Source organism: Vespa crabro, chromosome 11, assembly GCF_910589235.1.
Source record: "Vespa crabro chromosome 11, iyVesCrab1.2, whole genome shotgun sequence".
Lineage (NCBI taxonomy): Eukaryota > Metazoa > Arthropoda > Insecta > Hymenoptera > Vespidae > Vespa > Vespa crabro.
The window spans coordinates 2,584,476-2,599,328 of NC_060965.1; the positions used below are offsets into that span (position 1 = coordinate 2,584,476).

Consider the following 14,853-nt stretch of genomic DNA (forward strand, 5'->3'; position numbering starts at 1 on the left):
AGTACACCAACGATCGACCACGAAATAGGAAAAACACGTTTTATCTCACCATCCTTCGTCCGTGTCTTCTTTTTTCAACCATGCCGTACACACGATTATCGTCCTCATTAATAAAGGGATTACGCGAGAAAGGGTGCTGCTAGTGGATAGGCTCTAGCGAAAATAAAACACGCGTGTGTATAGCTAAGCTTGCCGTATAGGACAGGTAGCACGGGTGAATTATTATCGTGGACAACGTTACTCTAACTCTTTCTCTCTCGCTCTCATATCTTCAAATTCCGTACTCTCAAGTGCACACGAGCAACGACGAGTTTTCGTGTCTCCCACACAGCGTTTCCTCTCGTATCTCTTCGCGTTCCACATGTCCGAGGGACGTTGGACGTTAAAATTTGACATTGCGGGGCATAAACAAAAGGGGAAGAATTCGAGGGTCTCTCTATCTCTCTCATTTTACTCTCACTCTCTCCCTCTCTCTCTCTCTCTCTCTCTCTCTTTCTCTCTCTCACATACATACACGCACACAGTTTCTCTTTACTTTTCTATCTCTTTTTCTTTTCCACTACACCACGTTAACTCGTTCACATGTGCATTACACGCTTACACGTATATACGTATAGAAATATGTATGTAATAATACATGTCCGTTAGGTAGCCGTGTAAGCGTTGGAACCATCTCGCTCCAGCTTTCCCAAGTGGCATGCGGGATCCGTCAGGGGCATTCAAATATACAGAGTGCTATTATTTACGAGCTCTGGATACATGGGGTGCCACAGATTCTCCACCAAAAAACGACACGCGTATGCTAGGGCTCGGCTCGGTCTTCGATGTTCTTTCTTACCGCGTTTTATCTCGCCCGTTTCCTTGAATCCTGTTTGTCTGTTTGTGTTATAAGAATCCCATGATTATATTATCATAAAAAGTAAAGAAGTTCTTGAAAGAGACTTTGTGTTCTTTTCGCATAATACTTGATGCTATTCAACAAGACAAAAGAAAAAGATTTGGATCATTAAAAGATTCTCGTTTTTCGAAAACATTTATCTAAAAGATATTACGAGGAATGGCAATTTATCTTACCTTTAAAAAGAATTATGATTCAAACGTAAACCCACCCGCGTCAAGAAGAGAAGTCAGGCTTATTCGGATATGGAAGACTTCTGGCTTCTCTCCTTAGCAACGAGCAAACAAATATCCGAGTATTTATGCTCGTTCCTGACGAGGAGCAGGGCAACTCTTCAGTGAGAAAACCCGAGCAACCAACCATTCGACTTGTCCGAGAGTAGAATTTTAACAGGGCGACCGTAACTCTTATGTCGACAACGAAATTAAACGGGCTACCAGGTTCGACATAAATGAGAGAAAGAGCCAAAACGGATGAGCAAGAGACGGAGAAAGAGAGAGAAAGAGAGAAAGAGAGAGAGAGAGAGAGAGAGAGAGAGAGAGAAAGAGAGAAAATAAAGAAAAGTGGTAGTCACTTTTATTCGTAAGTCAGCTCTAACATAAGTCCGTCTGAATTTCTATCTCCTTTCCTATATATCCAAGAGGGTCGAGAAATTTCAATAAGCCAATTCGAACAATGGAGGATCGACACGCACGTGCGTGTGAGCTTAGGAGGATCGAGTACTCCCAGTACGAATGTATTGTTCACATTTGTTTCGTCCTGGGTTTCGAATGACGTTTGAGAGGGGCGGAGTGGAGCTAAGGGGAGCATCGAATGAAACCGCTGCCAGTGACGTCGTGGGTGCAACGAAGCGAGGGATACAGTGCATACGTCACAAATTCGTCACGCCTTGCCGATGGAATAAGCGATACCGTTTGGGAACGTGAATCTGCTCTGAACGGATAAACCGGTCGAACGTTATATAGAGGATGGATGATTCAGGGAATATCATGTGAGATATACGATTATCTGTATTTATACCGAATTGGAAAGAACGAGTGGTAATTCGTAGGATTCCTTTGATAAATTGCTATGGTCACTATGTTAAAAAAGTAACATTTGACATAGCCTACAATTATCTGAAAACTTGTTCTCTTTGTTCTTATAATTCTAACGTCCTACCTTTTTTTCTTTTCTTTTCTTTTTTTTTTTTTTTTTTTCTTTTGGATTAACCTTAATAACCAGATCGTTTCTCTTTGAATTTCAGGTTGGTTGAAAGATCATAATGATCGATAGAGAGATAGATTAAATCTCTCGGAGTTAACTCAACGTGAAGTTAGCGAGCAAACACGAGAACTGCTTACAAGACGATCACTTCGGTTAGAGCGACAATCGTGATAATTGGCATGGCTATCGGACGTCCCGGATATGTATCACCGTAAAATCTAGTTAGCAATGTCGTCGATGTTCGGAGAGACGAGAGTACGAGAACCTTTCTGTCGAATAAATAACGTTCTGACCCCAACCAAAAAGGATCCTCCGGCTAAATTCTAACGCCACCGGTTTGCCTTGATTCGTAATAACAACCGTGGCCAGTTTCACGGTGAACGATGCTTTTCGTAGCCCATACTCAGCCGGTCGTAACTTACGTCAGTTCCGAACAAAATTCCGGACAACCTATCATTGTTATTCAACTGAAACTAGTCCGGAGTGACTAATCTTTCACTCGAATATTACTCCGTCTATTTGCCTGTCTCTCTTTCTCTTCCTTAAGTTACATCTGTCAATATGTTGCATGGTCGATTGCAAAAATATAACATAACATTTTTATAATGGGGGGGGGGGGGAAAGAAAAACTTTTTCAATGCGTTGGTATGAGAATAAAAAAAGTCTATGGAAAATTAAATCTTATCGAGTGTTAACATTGTTACGTAATTATAATGATTTAAAGCCATTGTATGATATATAATTCGTTTATTATTGCTAAAATTTTTGTTAAAATATTTAGTAATATTTCCAATTTTCTCTTGGTATGCGTAAAGAGATTTAAAGGATAAATTCTTTCGTAGAATCTTCACCGGTGGAGTGCTCCATAAGATGCGCAATTTATTCGAATCCTCTTTCCATGGCATCCACACGAGAGCAGATTTCCGTTTTCCAATAAAATCTAGGTTCGTGTAGTGCCGGTAAATAGCGTTCCACGTCTTATATGGTTCAAGACTATAAACCAAATCAAATTCACTTCTTGTGGTTGAGAAGAAAGATAACATCGAGAGATCGGTGATAAAAAGATTTGAATGATATGAAGTTCCATTAAAGAAAGAAGTAATGTATTATACTTAAAATATAAAAGTTGAAAGCAGAAAGTAATAATCATTTAATGATACTGTAATATTACTATATTGGAATTATATCTCTATTCAAAGTTTTAAGCATTCGACTAGTTCATTTTCAAAAGATAAACTAAAGAATGTCAATGAATGGAAGCCATGAGTATAACAATGAACGTTTCAGAACGTTCAGTCCTACTGACACACTTTCTACATCCAGAAAAGCCAATTATCTACGGGAGAATTTTTCTTCGGAGATTCGTAAACTTTTTTTCTTTGAAAAAGAAAAAAAGAAAAAAGAAAGAAAAAGAAAAAAAAACCAAGAATAGCATTGTTCAATTCGGTGATCCATGAAAGAATCCGTACGGTTTACCTTCGTAGCATCCTTTGCCTATTTCTTGGCAAGGAGAAGATTTACGAGTATTGTTAAACGATAAAGCAAGTTGTGCACTTGGGGGGGGGGGGTGTTAGCAGAACTGCTTGTACGGCTTAATATGACATAGGTAGTCGAAAAGCTACCATTTTGTAGCCTACGTGTTAACAATTTCAAGTAAAAGATAATGGAACGACCTTTGCGTACAAGCTCAGCCAGCGTGTTTGGTCCATCATAAAATCTCTTCACCGTTAAGGCACAACCGATTTCTCTCCTGCCATGTCTTTATAGCTGGAACGTGACCCGTTCAAGAAAGGTTCCTTTGCGATGAAAGAATGGAGATATCGAGATTTGCGAAAACTAGCGACGACGTTAGGACGACACAGTGACCCAGTGAACTTTACGAAGAATGACAACATTTTCTTTGCCATCTTCAACCATGGAAGATTTATGGATGAGACGATAAAGTAATGAAGAAAGGTTATCTATTTTCAAAAAGAAATGTCGAAAGAATTGTTCTCGAATTCTTTTACGATCCTGTTGACTATTTCTCAAGTATTCTTTTTTTTTCTTTTTCTTTTTTTTTTTTTTTTTCTTTTTTCGAAGTTCACTTCACGTGTAAATCTCACTTGCTACTGTTTGATAAATTAACAAGAATCAAAATTCACGAAATAAAGGATGTAACGTGAGCCAAACTAAATCCTGAAAGTAATTAAAAATAATTTCTTTTTCGGTTTTCTTTTCCTTATTTTTTTGTTTTTTTTTTTGTTTTTTCTTTTTTTTTTACTAGTCATTACTCGCGGTCGAAGTGGAAGGCGTTAAATTTTACGAAAGAGCAAAATTTCTCGAGTGTACCGTTGCTATGTCGGTTTCTGTCGTTAATGAGGCTGTCGGTTGATGAAACCTACGTCATGGCAGAGCCGCAAAGTGGTCCGACGTTGGCGAATTTGCGGTTGGTCATAGAACTCACCCCCTCTCTCTTTCTCTCTCTCTCTCTCTCTCTCTTTCTCTTTCTTTGTCGTGCCGTAACACGAATACTACGATTACGATAAAGCAGCGTCGTTTTGCTACCTTTGCTACCAACTTCCGTTTTCTCTTCCCTTATTTCACCCCAACCCTACACCTTCACCTTTTACCCTCTTGCGCAGCCTCTTTCTCTTCGTTCGACGTGTTCTCGCCTACGGTGGGTAAGATAAACGTATACCTACGAGGCTCTGTTCGAGACTTAAATTAAATCCGGCTAATGTAACCGACGGGTATATTAGATCTCTTGTCTGTGGCCTTGAAAGAGAGACAGAGAGATCTGAGGTTTCCTTTAGGCACCGTTTGCGTCGAATCCAAGAGTATTTCATCAATGAGAAAGATAAAAAAGAAAAGAAAAAAAAAAAAAAAAAAAGAAAAAAATGAAATGACAAAGACAAAGTAAAAGTCAAAGAGACGATGAAAGTAAAAATCGAGTGTTATAACGAGAAGACGAAGGATGAAAGAAGGTCGGAGTTGCATTTGCAAAGTTCAGAAGGAACTTACTCTAGGATACTTTGAGATGAAAAACTTGTCTTGACTTTTGCCTTTCCTTATTTTCATTGATCCCTCCGCAAAAGCTTACAAAGGTATATTTTTCAATATTACCATGTCGAATACTTTTGCAATAGCTAAGGCTATTGACGTCAATGAAATAAAGTATACATCTGTGCCTACTATAATAATAATAAATTGTATTGATCGTCATAAAGTCAAAAATGAATCTAATCAAATCGAGATTACTTTTGTATTCACTTTGTCTCAACAGAAATTACATTACTAACGATAGTAATATTGATTGAAAAAGTGTTATCCGGTAATCCACCGACATTAATCGAGTTCTTCTCAGCATGATTTATCATTATACCGTTGAAAGCGAGAGAGCGAAGTTGGTAAGTCGCGAAAATCGTGAGATATCGCGGCTCGTCACTTCGAAGCATCGAATCGTTCGATCGCGTCGAGCTGTTATATACCATCCAACATTCGGATTAATGTTTATGGCACCCAGTGTATACCGAGCAATCCTTATGTGCCTAGGGGATACGACAAACTGATAAATATTAAGAACCAACGGGTTGTCATTTTTCTCCATTGACTTCACACTTGGCCGATATTTATCGTTACTTCGGCACTCCTACTAAAAGCATAGTCAGACTTCTTGCCAATGTTCCATAGAACATGTTTCAAGGAATGTAATTCAAATGAAAAAACTCGTTAACTTTTATTAACTTGGACGTTGCTTTGTTAACATCATCGGTAAAATTGGACGAACGAATCATGAGTAGAAATTACAAAACAAGAATTGCGTATACGATAAAAAAAAAAAAAAAAAAAAAAAAAAAGAAAGAAAGAAAAAGAAAAAAAGAAAAAAAAGTTCTCTCTATCCTGAGTCTGATGGGAATAGAAGAGACGAAAAACAGATATCGAACAAGTGAGATTAAAAAGAATATCTGATTACATGTAGTCTGACTGAAAGAAATAAAGAAATTTCGAATTATTTTTATAGGAAATTGTATACCTGTTGGTAGAAATTATGAATCATGCATTTGTGAAATATTACTTTAAAAAACATAAATGTCGGCCATTCTTTTTATTATTTATAATTTTACAATTGCGTTATAAAAGTTGATTATAATTAATTAATTGTCTTCGAAGTTATGGAGATATTTTAGAAAATATTTTTAATTAAATATATAAATATTTGAAAAATTTACATAACCTCAGAACGCGTTCTCAAAATTCGAAGGAGCGAAAGAAGGTGGTAGAGGTTCGTCTCGTGCCAGCGGTCGCTTAATTAAGCGGGCGCGCGTATACGCTCTCCTGGGGTGGAAAAAAGATCAATAAAATCCCTAGTCTACGGGCGACCGCATTCATCGGCCACCCCATTTCTACAACATATTTTGCAACCTCACCCCATTTCGGGTCGTACTTCTCCCTCGTCGCCTCTTCTCCATTCCCTTTCTATACGTCCTGTGCCCACGTGCTCACTTCCACCCCTCTATCCTCGGACGGACAGTTGGAGAAATGTCGAGTAGAGGGGATGATGCTGTGCGAGTGTCGTTTGCCGATGCCAGAGAAAGATAAAAACCGAAGAAAAAAGAAAAGTGAGCGAGGTAGAATAGAGTGAGAAATGGAAGCTTATTAATCTGTATAATATAAAATTAATAAACGGATAATAAATAATAATAAAATAATCAAAATAATAATAATAATAATAATAATAATGTCGATCTTACTAACGATAATTGTAATAACAATAATAATAATATTAATAATAACAATAACAATAAAATATGTAAAATATTACGAATAAAAGTAATGGATATTATGATAAAGGTGCATTAATATTATTAAAAAAAAAAAAAAAAAAAGAAAGAAAGCAAAAATGTTTATGATTATACAATATTTATTTTTTAGATTCATAAAGTACGCGATGAAATTGATGTGTCCGTTTGTATGAGTGCGTTAAAGAGAGAAAAAGAGAGGGTCTCGTGCCAGAGAGTGAGGTTTGCTCCCCTCTACTGGCGTTATCCCTACTCCTCACGGCACGAGTCTCTCCTCCGAGGTCGCTTCGACCAACCGGAGATTCTCGACGGGCTGTCAGTTAGTGCCGTGGCGCCGTGACGGTACGGTGACCTTTTGCGTGTCATTCTTTCTAATCTTTCTTCTTCCTTCGCGTTGATCTTCGATCTCGTGCCGTCGCGCCGTCGTAGAAATATTAACAAAAAAGAAAAAAATCGGTGGAAGGGGAAAGGGACAGCTGCTCGAAGAAGGGAAAAAAAAGAAAAAGAAAAAAAAAGAAAAAGAAAAGAAAAAAACAAACAAACAAATAACAGCCAAGATTATAGCACCGTGAGATTTATTTTTCTAACAATTTAGAAAACTACATATGGAGAACAAGCTAATACTGTGTGCAGTTATCTTTTTTTGGAAGAACTTCGACCAGTGTAATAAAAAGAATAATTGTGATTAGCTTAAGTGTTTTATTCTACTTGCAGAAAGTGAATTCTTTTTTTCTTTTTTTTCTTTTTTTTTTTTTTTTTTTTTTTTTTCTTACATTACGTCGAACAAACGAGAGAGAAAGGAAAGAAACAAATAAAAGATAACATTCGTGTGTTCTCGATGATCTACAAGTTCGTGTCCAATCGTGTGTGTTACGCGTACTTTTGCTGACGGCTCATGTGGATAACAATTAACAAGGTGAGCATAAAGAATTGCGTTAGAAATGAAAGTGCTACGAGTGATAATTGAAAAAAAAAAAAAAAAAATTTTTTTTTAGAATCGTTTAAGGCTTCGTTTTTATTATCTTTTATGGTGATTACTTTTTGGGATGGGAAATACGATAAAAGTTATACTTTTTCCCGTTAACGAGTTTGCAAAAAATTCAGTCTACGGATTCCTAAAATCCTTCCTCATAAATTCGTATAATCCCAAGTTATAAAATAATATTCCCTTAATCCTTCGATTTTGAAATTCATCGAAAGTGCCACGAAATAACCAAACGTATATTTTAATGCTCCAATGAAGAAACGATCGTTCTGATAAAGCGACAATTTTATGAGTTGGATAAGATTAAAGTATCCCACGAGTCACCCTTCATGGCAGAAGGTGATTGAGGAGAGACGGAAGAAGAAAGTCAGAAAAAGAAAGAAGGAAAGGGAAATGGAGTTTGTTTGGAAAAGCCAGTCGAGGTGTCCCAGAGGGATCGTAGAGGGAGAAGCACATTGGCGATTAGTAGTTTGGATCTGTTCCTAAGACTTGCTAATTTCCTGCTACTAGAGAAATCGGTGAGGTCATGTGGAAAAGGAAGAGGCCATCTATTAGTGAGAAACGAGCTGTAGGACATTACGTGTATACCCTCCTTTAAATCTTTCTCCCCTAAAGATGGATATTATTCTTGCTTTCCCGCGGAAGTGTAGGTATACCGCCAGACGGGCAAAATAACGCAACAGGCAATGACGAATGCGAAACGGAAAAGGAAGAGATAGATAGATAGAGAGAGAGAGAGAGAGAGAGAGAGAGAGAGAGAGAGAGATAGACCGTGGTGAGAACTGGAAATGCTCCAAGCGTATCTCCGGATGTGAGCCTGACGATTTTCTAGGACGATAGAAGTGATAGTGGTACTTCGAGAAAAGAATCTTTGAATTTTCCTTGAGTTTCTTCACGATCTCAGCCTTGATCGGATCGCACGGCTAAACGGATTACTTCGTTTGACATTCCGAATGATCTTTTTTACTTCATTCAGACGGTTCCTTGGGATAATCCAAAGAAACTTATTGGATTAGTATCTTTAAGTTATCCTTGAATTTTCAAGTATCTATTCCAACTAGACTAAATATTCGGAATAAAAAGTCGAAACGTGAATTAGAAATTGATGTATTAATATTATCTCGTAGAAAGATCTTACATAAACGAATAAATAAGTGAATAACTTCTAACGACGTTATATAACTATGGCATTACATTTTGATAAATCGAGGAGGTCCAGTCACAAATATGGTCCATGTCATATTCGTGATTTCGGATGGGATACGCGAGCGATAGGAAAAATAGATCTTGAATATTGATGAAAATATCATGAATATATTCATAAGTCTAACAGTTTATTTTTGCGATAGGAAGAACAATTCTTTCATCGTGTAGATACTATTTTTTTTTTTCTTTTTTCCCATAGGAAAAAGATACTTCCCTCTTTTATTTTTTCTTTTTGAAAGGTAAATTTAAGCGAGTTAATCATCACGATGAGCTAGCCATTCGTTATCCAAAAAGGTAGAGGTGGAAGATCGTGATCCACCGCTTAGTCGCAAATTGATCCACGAATGAGAGTCAATGCGATACTCATCTTGATTACGAGCGAATATTCTTCGAGAGATTCTTCACTCTTGGTTCCGTATAATATCTTCATTATGAAAGAAAGACGGTGTACGAGTTTTACGACGTCTCTTGGACTCTCAGTCCCCATCAGAAAGTCTTACCTGCCTGAGGACTGGCCCGTCGAAAGACTGCCGTCGTAAATTATCATCTAGTTATTATTAATCCGCGCAACAACGAGCGGAGTCCTCGCGAACGATCCTTTATAGCCCCTCGACGATTTCTTATCCTTCTCTTTCTTTCTCTTTTTTTTCCCTTTTTTTTTCTTTCTCTCTCTTTCTCACGTAGTTGAAACTCATCGAGAATAAAGAAAGGAATTAGAGAGAAAGAGGGAAAGAAAGAGAGAGAGTGACTGAGTGAGAGTAAGAGTAAGCGGAAGTACCGAATTATTCCATAAGTGCCATCAATTTTTTTTTTTTCTCTTTATACGAATCGTGTAATGAAATAATAAAAAGCAACAGTTAGAAGGATCGTCGTGCAATGTATAGAAATATAATGAAATTGTATGAATTATTAATTGATTTAATAGATTAGTAAAATTGTTAATAGCATCAATAAATTTTTTGTTTGTTTGTTTTTAATAATTGTGATTTCATTTTATAATTATCTATTATTGATTATTAATTCTACGTTATTTTCCTTGCCTTTATTTTTTCAAGTTTTTAACTGTTATTGCTTTATGATCAAGATTCCTTTGTATTATCTCTGTCTCTCTCTCTCTCTCTCTCTCTCTCTTCTCATTTTCTTCCCCTATCTATTGTATCAAATTCCAACAATATCCTCATACGAATAATAAATAGGTATCATCATTCCTGCGTAGGCGTAGGATGTCATCGAAGTAATCGAAATATTAATTATTCGTTTGCATAATTAACGCGGACGCAATAAAGCGAACTCTACTCCCATATGCCATCGAAGATTAACGGCAGCGCGACCGAACTTGGATCGCCGATGTTCATTTTGAATATTAACTTCTCGGAAATGAACGTGTACGTGGGGATAGAGTCGAATGGATACGCTGAAGTTTAACGCGACCGACACAGAACCGCGCTTTCACAAAGGGAGCGAACACACATTTCTCATGCGAGTAGATCCCATTGTCAGTCATTTGCCATTTCATTCTCTGTTCTACGATCTCCAGGACGTTTAAAGATTTTAAAAGATACGTAAGATGAAAATGTTAATTATTCTTTCGTTATATTGTTCTTTGATTTATTTATTGATTTATTTATTGATTTATTTATTTAATACATTCATTCGTTCATTTATTTATTTCTTTCTCGTTTTTCTTCTTCTTTTTTTTTTTTTTTTTTTTTTTTTAATTCATACCTACCCCTTTGTATATTTACATTAAAAAAAAAATATTTCGATGGACGAAGATAAAACAAGTATATCGATATTTCTTTAACATTATTACCCGTTTTATCTTTATGCCAGAAAATTCTTAACATCGAATTTTGGACTCCCCTTCGAGTGTCGTTTATCCACGCTCTTTCCAAACACGAAAAAGAAACAGCGGGTGTCCGAGTATCGGCACGATGACAACTCGACGTCAACGAAAGAGAGAAAGAGAGAATGAGAGAAGATACGTCGGTCTCTACTGGCGACGAATTCAAAGTCAGTGGGTATCTCACTGCACCTGATCGCCGGACATCCATCTCTAACCCTCGGATATCCTTTTCTTCAAAAGGTGTAGAAACTCTGTGGGAAGCTTACCGCTTTTCTACCCTGCACCAGACATGCTTCATTGCGCATGATCGAAAAGTAATGGCTTTCTAATTGCTCCGCGTGGACAAGACGATTTGATCAGTTACATGTCGAGTGTTATTTATCGCGCCCGACAGTACAGGAGTATTAAAAAAGAAAAGAAAAAATCATGGGATATTATTTAAAGGAAAACTATAGTAGTAGATATATGTAGAGTTACGGTAATGTCAGATTGTTGAAAGATAATTCATTATTGAATCAGGTTTTTCTTTTTTCCCCCCAAGAAACAAGTTAATAAGTAATATTGTGAATAAAGAAAAATATAAGATATTGTCAGATGAATGAGAAAGATAATTGTAATGTGCATAGAGAAACGAATGATGTTAATTAGGTTTTATTGTCGTCATATTATTGATTACTCATCGTTATCCAATTTTCAATCTTTCTATATAGCTCTACTGTACGACATTCCATACAATAGTTAATATAAATAAATAACTCGTTTCGCAATAAAATATCGAAAGATTGAAATCACTTTTATAATTTTTAACAGGTGCATTGGATATGCATGAGTTAATCGGTTTCCGGCTAGGTAATAAGCACCTTCACTTTCAAACTTCTAACTGGCATAAACAGCTGACGAGCTTGTTCGAGCTATCAAACGTACGAATCGTCGATATTTTATTTGTAAAGAGGATCGAAGTAAGAAAAAAAAAAAAAAAAAAAAAAAAAAGAAAAAATAAAACCAATTTCTCTTGACGTAGTTCAACGTGGAAAAAAAAAAAGATTAGATCGAGATAACTCGGTAGAGTTCATAATAACGTAGGAAAATGATGAAGTCGAGTTAACCATAGGATAATAAGGGAAATGGTTAACGAGGGGTTCGTTAGCGTCAAGGAAAAGGTCATTGGTATGGGAATAAAAATCCTGTTCTCGCGAAAAATAGAAGCGCCATGTTATACGAGATCGTTTTCCAAGTATGTTCGTATACGTTTATCTCTGTATAAGTGTACATCGTGCGAACGCAGCGACTCGGAAAATTACGACGTCAAAGAGTAGATCTTACGCTTAGGATCCTTTCCCTTTAATAACAAACGACGCTATAGTGACGACGACGCTTCGAGATCGCTTATTATCTTTCTCTCACTCGTTCTCTTATTCTCTCATGGATAACGTGTAGCACCATCCAATATTTTTTTTTTTCTTTTTTTTTTCTTTTACCACGATTCACGGTTAAAATCCCCGGGCAATAATGATCAAGCTATCCCTCCTCGTGCACCTCCCTCACCCCTACTACTATTCAACATCACCATCATGAAGTTCGGATAATTGATAGAATCGGGAAGGGGGATGAAGCCGGTAATTGTTTTGTGAATCCCAATAAATTCGATATTCAAGCGTTCGTTCGATAAAAGCATACCTGAAAGTGGTTTGATTTTCTGTAATTGGTGTTCCCTCACTTCACTTCCGCTTTTCCAAGTCAGTTTTGATATCGGTTAAAAAAGCAAATTGAAAGATTGAAAAGGACCTTTGAGTGGTACGTCCATTTAAATCTGGCATTTTTATCTGACTATTATTTTTTAACAGAAAGGAATACATTTGTCTCTGTAACTGTTTTTTTTCTTTTTTTATCTTTTTTTTTTTTTTTTCTTTTATCCAGAAGATTTTATTGAAACTAAAACGATTAAAGAGCAAACGAATTGTATTAATTATCATATACAAAATTCTTCAGAGAAGATAATGGTTACACTATATAAGAGCTACTTCGTTGATGTCTTTTGGTTAGGTGGTATACATATTTATATGATATAGCATTTATCCTTAGGTTTCAAATCATAAATGTCAAGAAGACAGGAATATATTTCTCCATTTATTCCAACCTCATCGATTTTTATACCTCCTTTTTTTTTTTTTCGCTCGAACTCTTTTCGTCTTTCTTCGCTCAACACAAGCAAGTCTGCGAAAATAAAATATGCGGGAGGACATAATGCTACCTCCTTAGGGATACACCTGACATGGGAGAGTCGCGAGAACCCTGTACCAAATATATCCACCCTCGAGGATAAGCGGTCTCGCCCATAATTCATTCTAAATACTCGTATGCTAATAACGGCGCTACGTTGCAACAGAAATTTACTATTCCCCAGGTGTTCCTCCTACTCTCTTCCCTTTCGTTGTTATAGTCCCTCTCTTTTACTTTTCCCCGGTATCTCTCTTTTTCCCCCTTTTTAACACCCTCTACTTGGATTGCAACATTTCTCTCTTCCATCAACCATAGATTTATTCGTTTTTATATTAATCATTTGTAATTAATACATTATTCGTTCGATTAACGCTTTTTTTTTTTATCGATCAGTTCATCACTTTTATTAATTTTGTTTTTTTCCTTTTTTCTTTTTTTTTTTTTAAATAAACATTTTAGAAAATTATTAATAACGAGATTTGAATGACTAAATCCATCGTCACCATATATCACAAATAATGAGGTTGACTTTTTTTCTTTCCTTCGTTCTTTTTTCCTTTTTTTTCTTTTGTTTTATTTTTTTTTTTTTTTTTATATATATGTCCAAGGTTTATTCTTTCTTGAATTTTGTTTGAATTTTTCTTTTGCGACAAACTTCCTGGGAATGGACCACCGGTAGACGATTGTACCTTTCCTTCTTTTATTCTTTCTTGTTTCGGCAGAAGAAAAAGGGAGTTGAGGTACTAGGGCGATGAGAACTGTTGCAAAGTGGAGATGATATATCAACAGGCAGGTCGAGATGACGACCCGCTGTGCCGCGGTTACCTGCTCTGTAGTCTCACCCAAAGCACAAGAATATTTTTCAACGTTTTCGATGTTCGTTCTTCGGTTCCCTCAAGCCGAGCATGATTATTCATATTTCTAAGGTCGTGAAATGTTCGAGTATTAATCGAACGCGTTCCTCTAGCTTTCACGTAGTAAGAGGATATTATTGCGAAATTTATTTGGAATTCTTTCTCCCCCCTTTTCTTTTTTTTTTTTTTTTTATTTTGTTTTCTTTTTTTCTTTTTCCACTTTTTCGTTGAATATTCATACGATCCAAAGTCAATGGGAATTCATGTGGGATGAGAGGAATGAAAAATATATTCTCGAAACTACTCGGAATGACAGGTAACATGCAAATCGATGTTTTCTTTTTTTCCCCTTCTCTCTCTCTCTCTCTCTCTCTCTCTCTCTCTTTTTTATTTATTTTTCTTTTTTTTTTTCTTTTTTTAAATAAAGATCATATTTTAGAGAACTGGTATAATTCGAATGAAAGTAGTTAATTGATAGCAATATATATGTGTTCGAAAATTTTCATACATTCTTAATATTCAAAAGCGAAATCGACGATTGAACATTTTGAAAAGATTACAAGGGAACAATGACGATTTAAATTATAATAAAGAAATTTCATTATTTCGCGAAGTCAATTAGAAAATTTTGATTTGTCAATCCGAAAAGGTTACCCGTCGAGTAAGTTTATCGAGTACGTAAACGTGGCCGAATGTATCACCTTGGCCATGGAATAATAATCACTTTGAAAATTGCGGAAAGCTTTTAGCAACGTTACCTCTTCCCTTCCCATTATTGTTATCCAAGTTCGAGAGAACCAAAGAGAGTAAGGAAATAAATTGATCGTGAAACGTACGAGCTCTCAGGAACAGATCTC

The 14,853-nt window shown here is 36.3% G+C and overlaps 1 protein-coding gene across 5 annotated transcripts in view; it reads left to right on the forward strand.

The window, feature by feature from the left end:
* Positions 1 to 7,187: 7,187 nt before the first annotated feature.
* Positions 7,188 to 14,853, forward strand: part of LOC124428262 (discoidin domain-containing receptor 2-like) — an 85,955-nt gene continuing 78,289 nt past the window's right edge. For all 5 annotated transcript variants that reach the window (XR_006943116.1, XM_046972157.1, XM_046972156.1 and 2 more), the window contains exon 1: positions 7,188 to 7,801. The gene's annotated coding sequence lies outside the window, so the exon portion shown is untranslated. The remainder of the gene's footprint in view (positions 7,802 to 14,853) is intronic.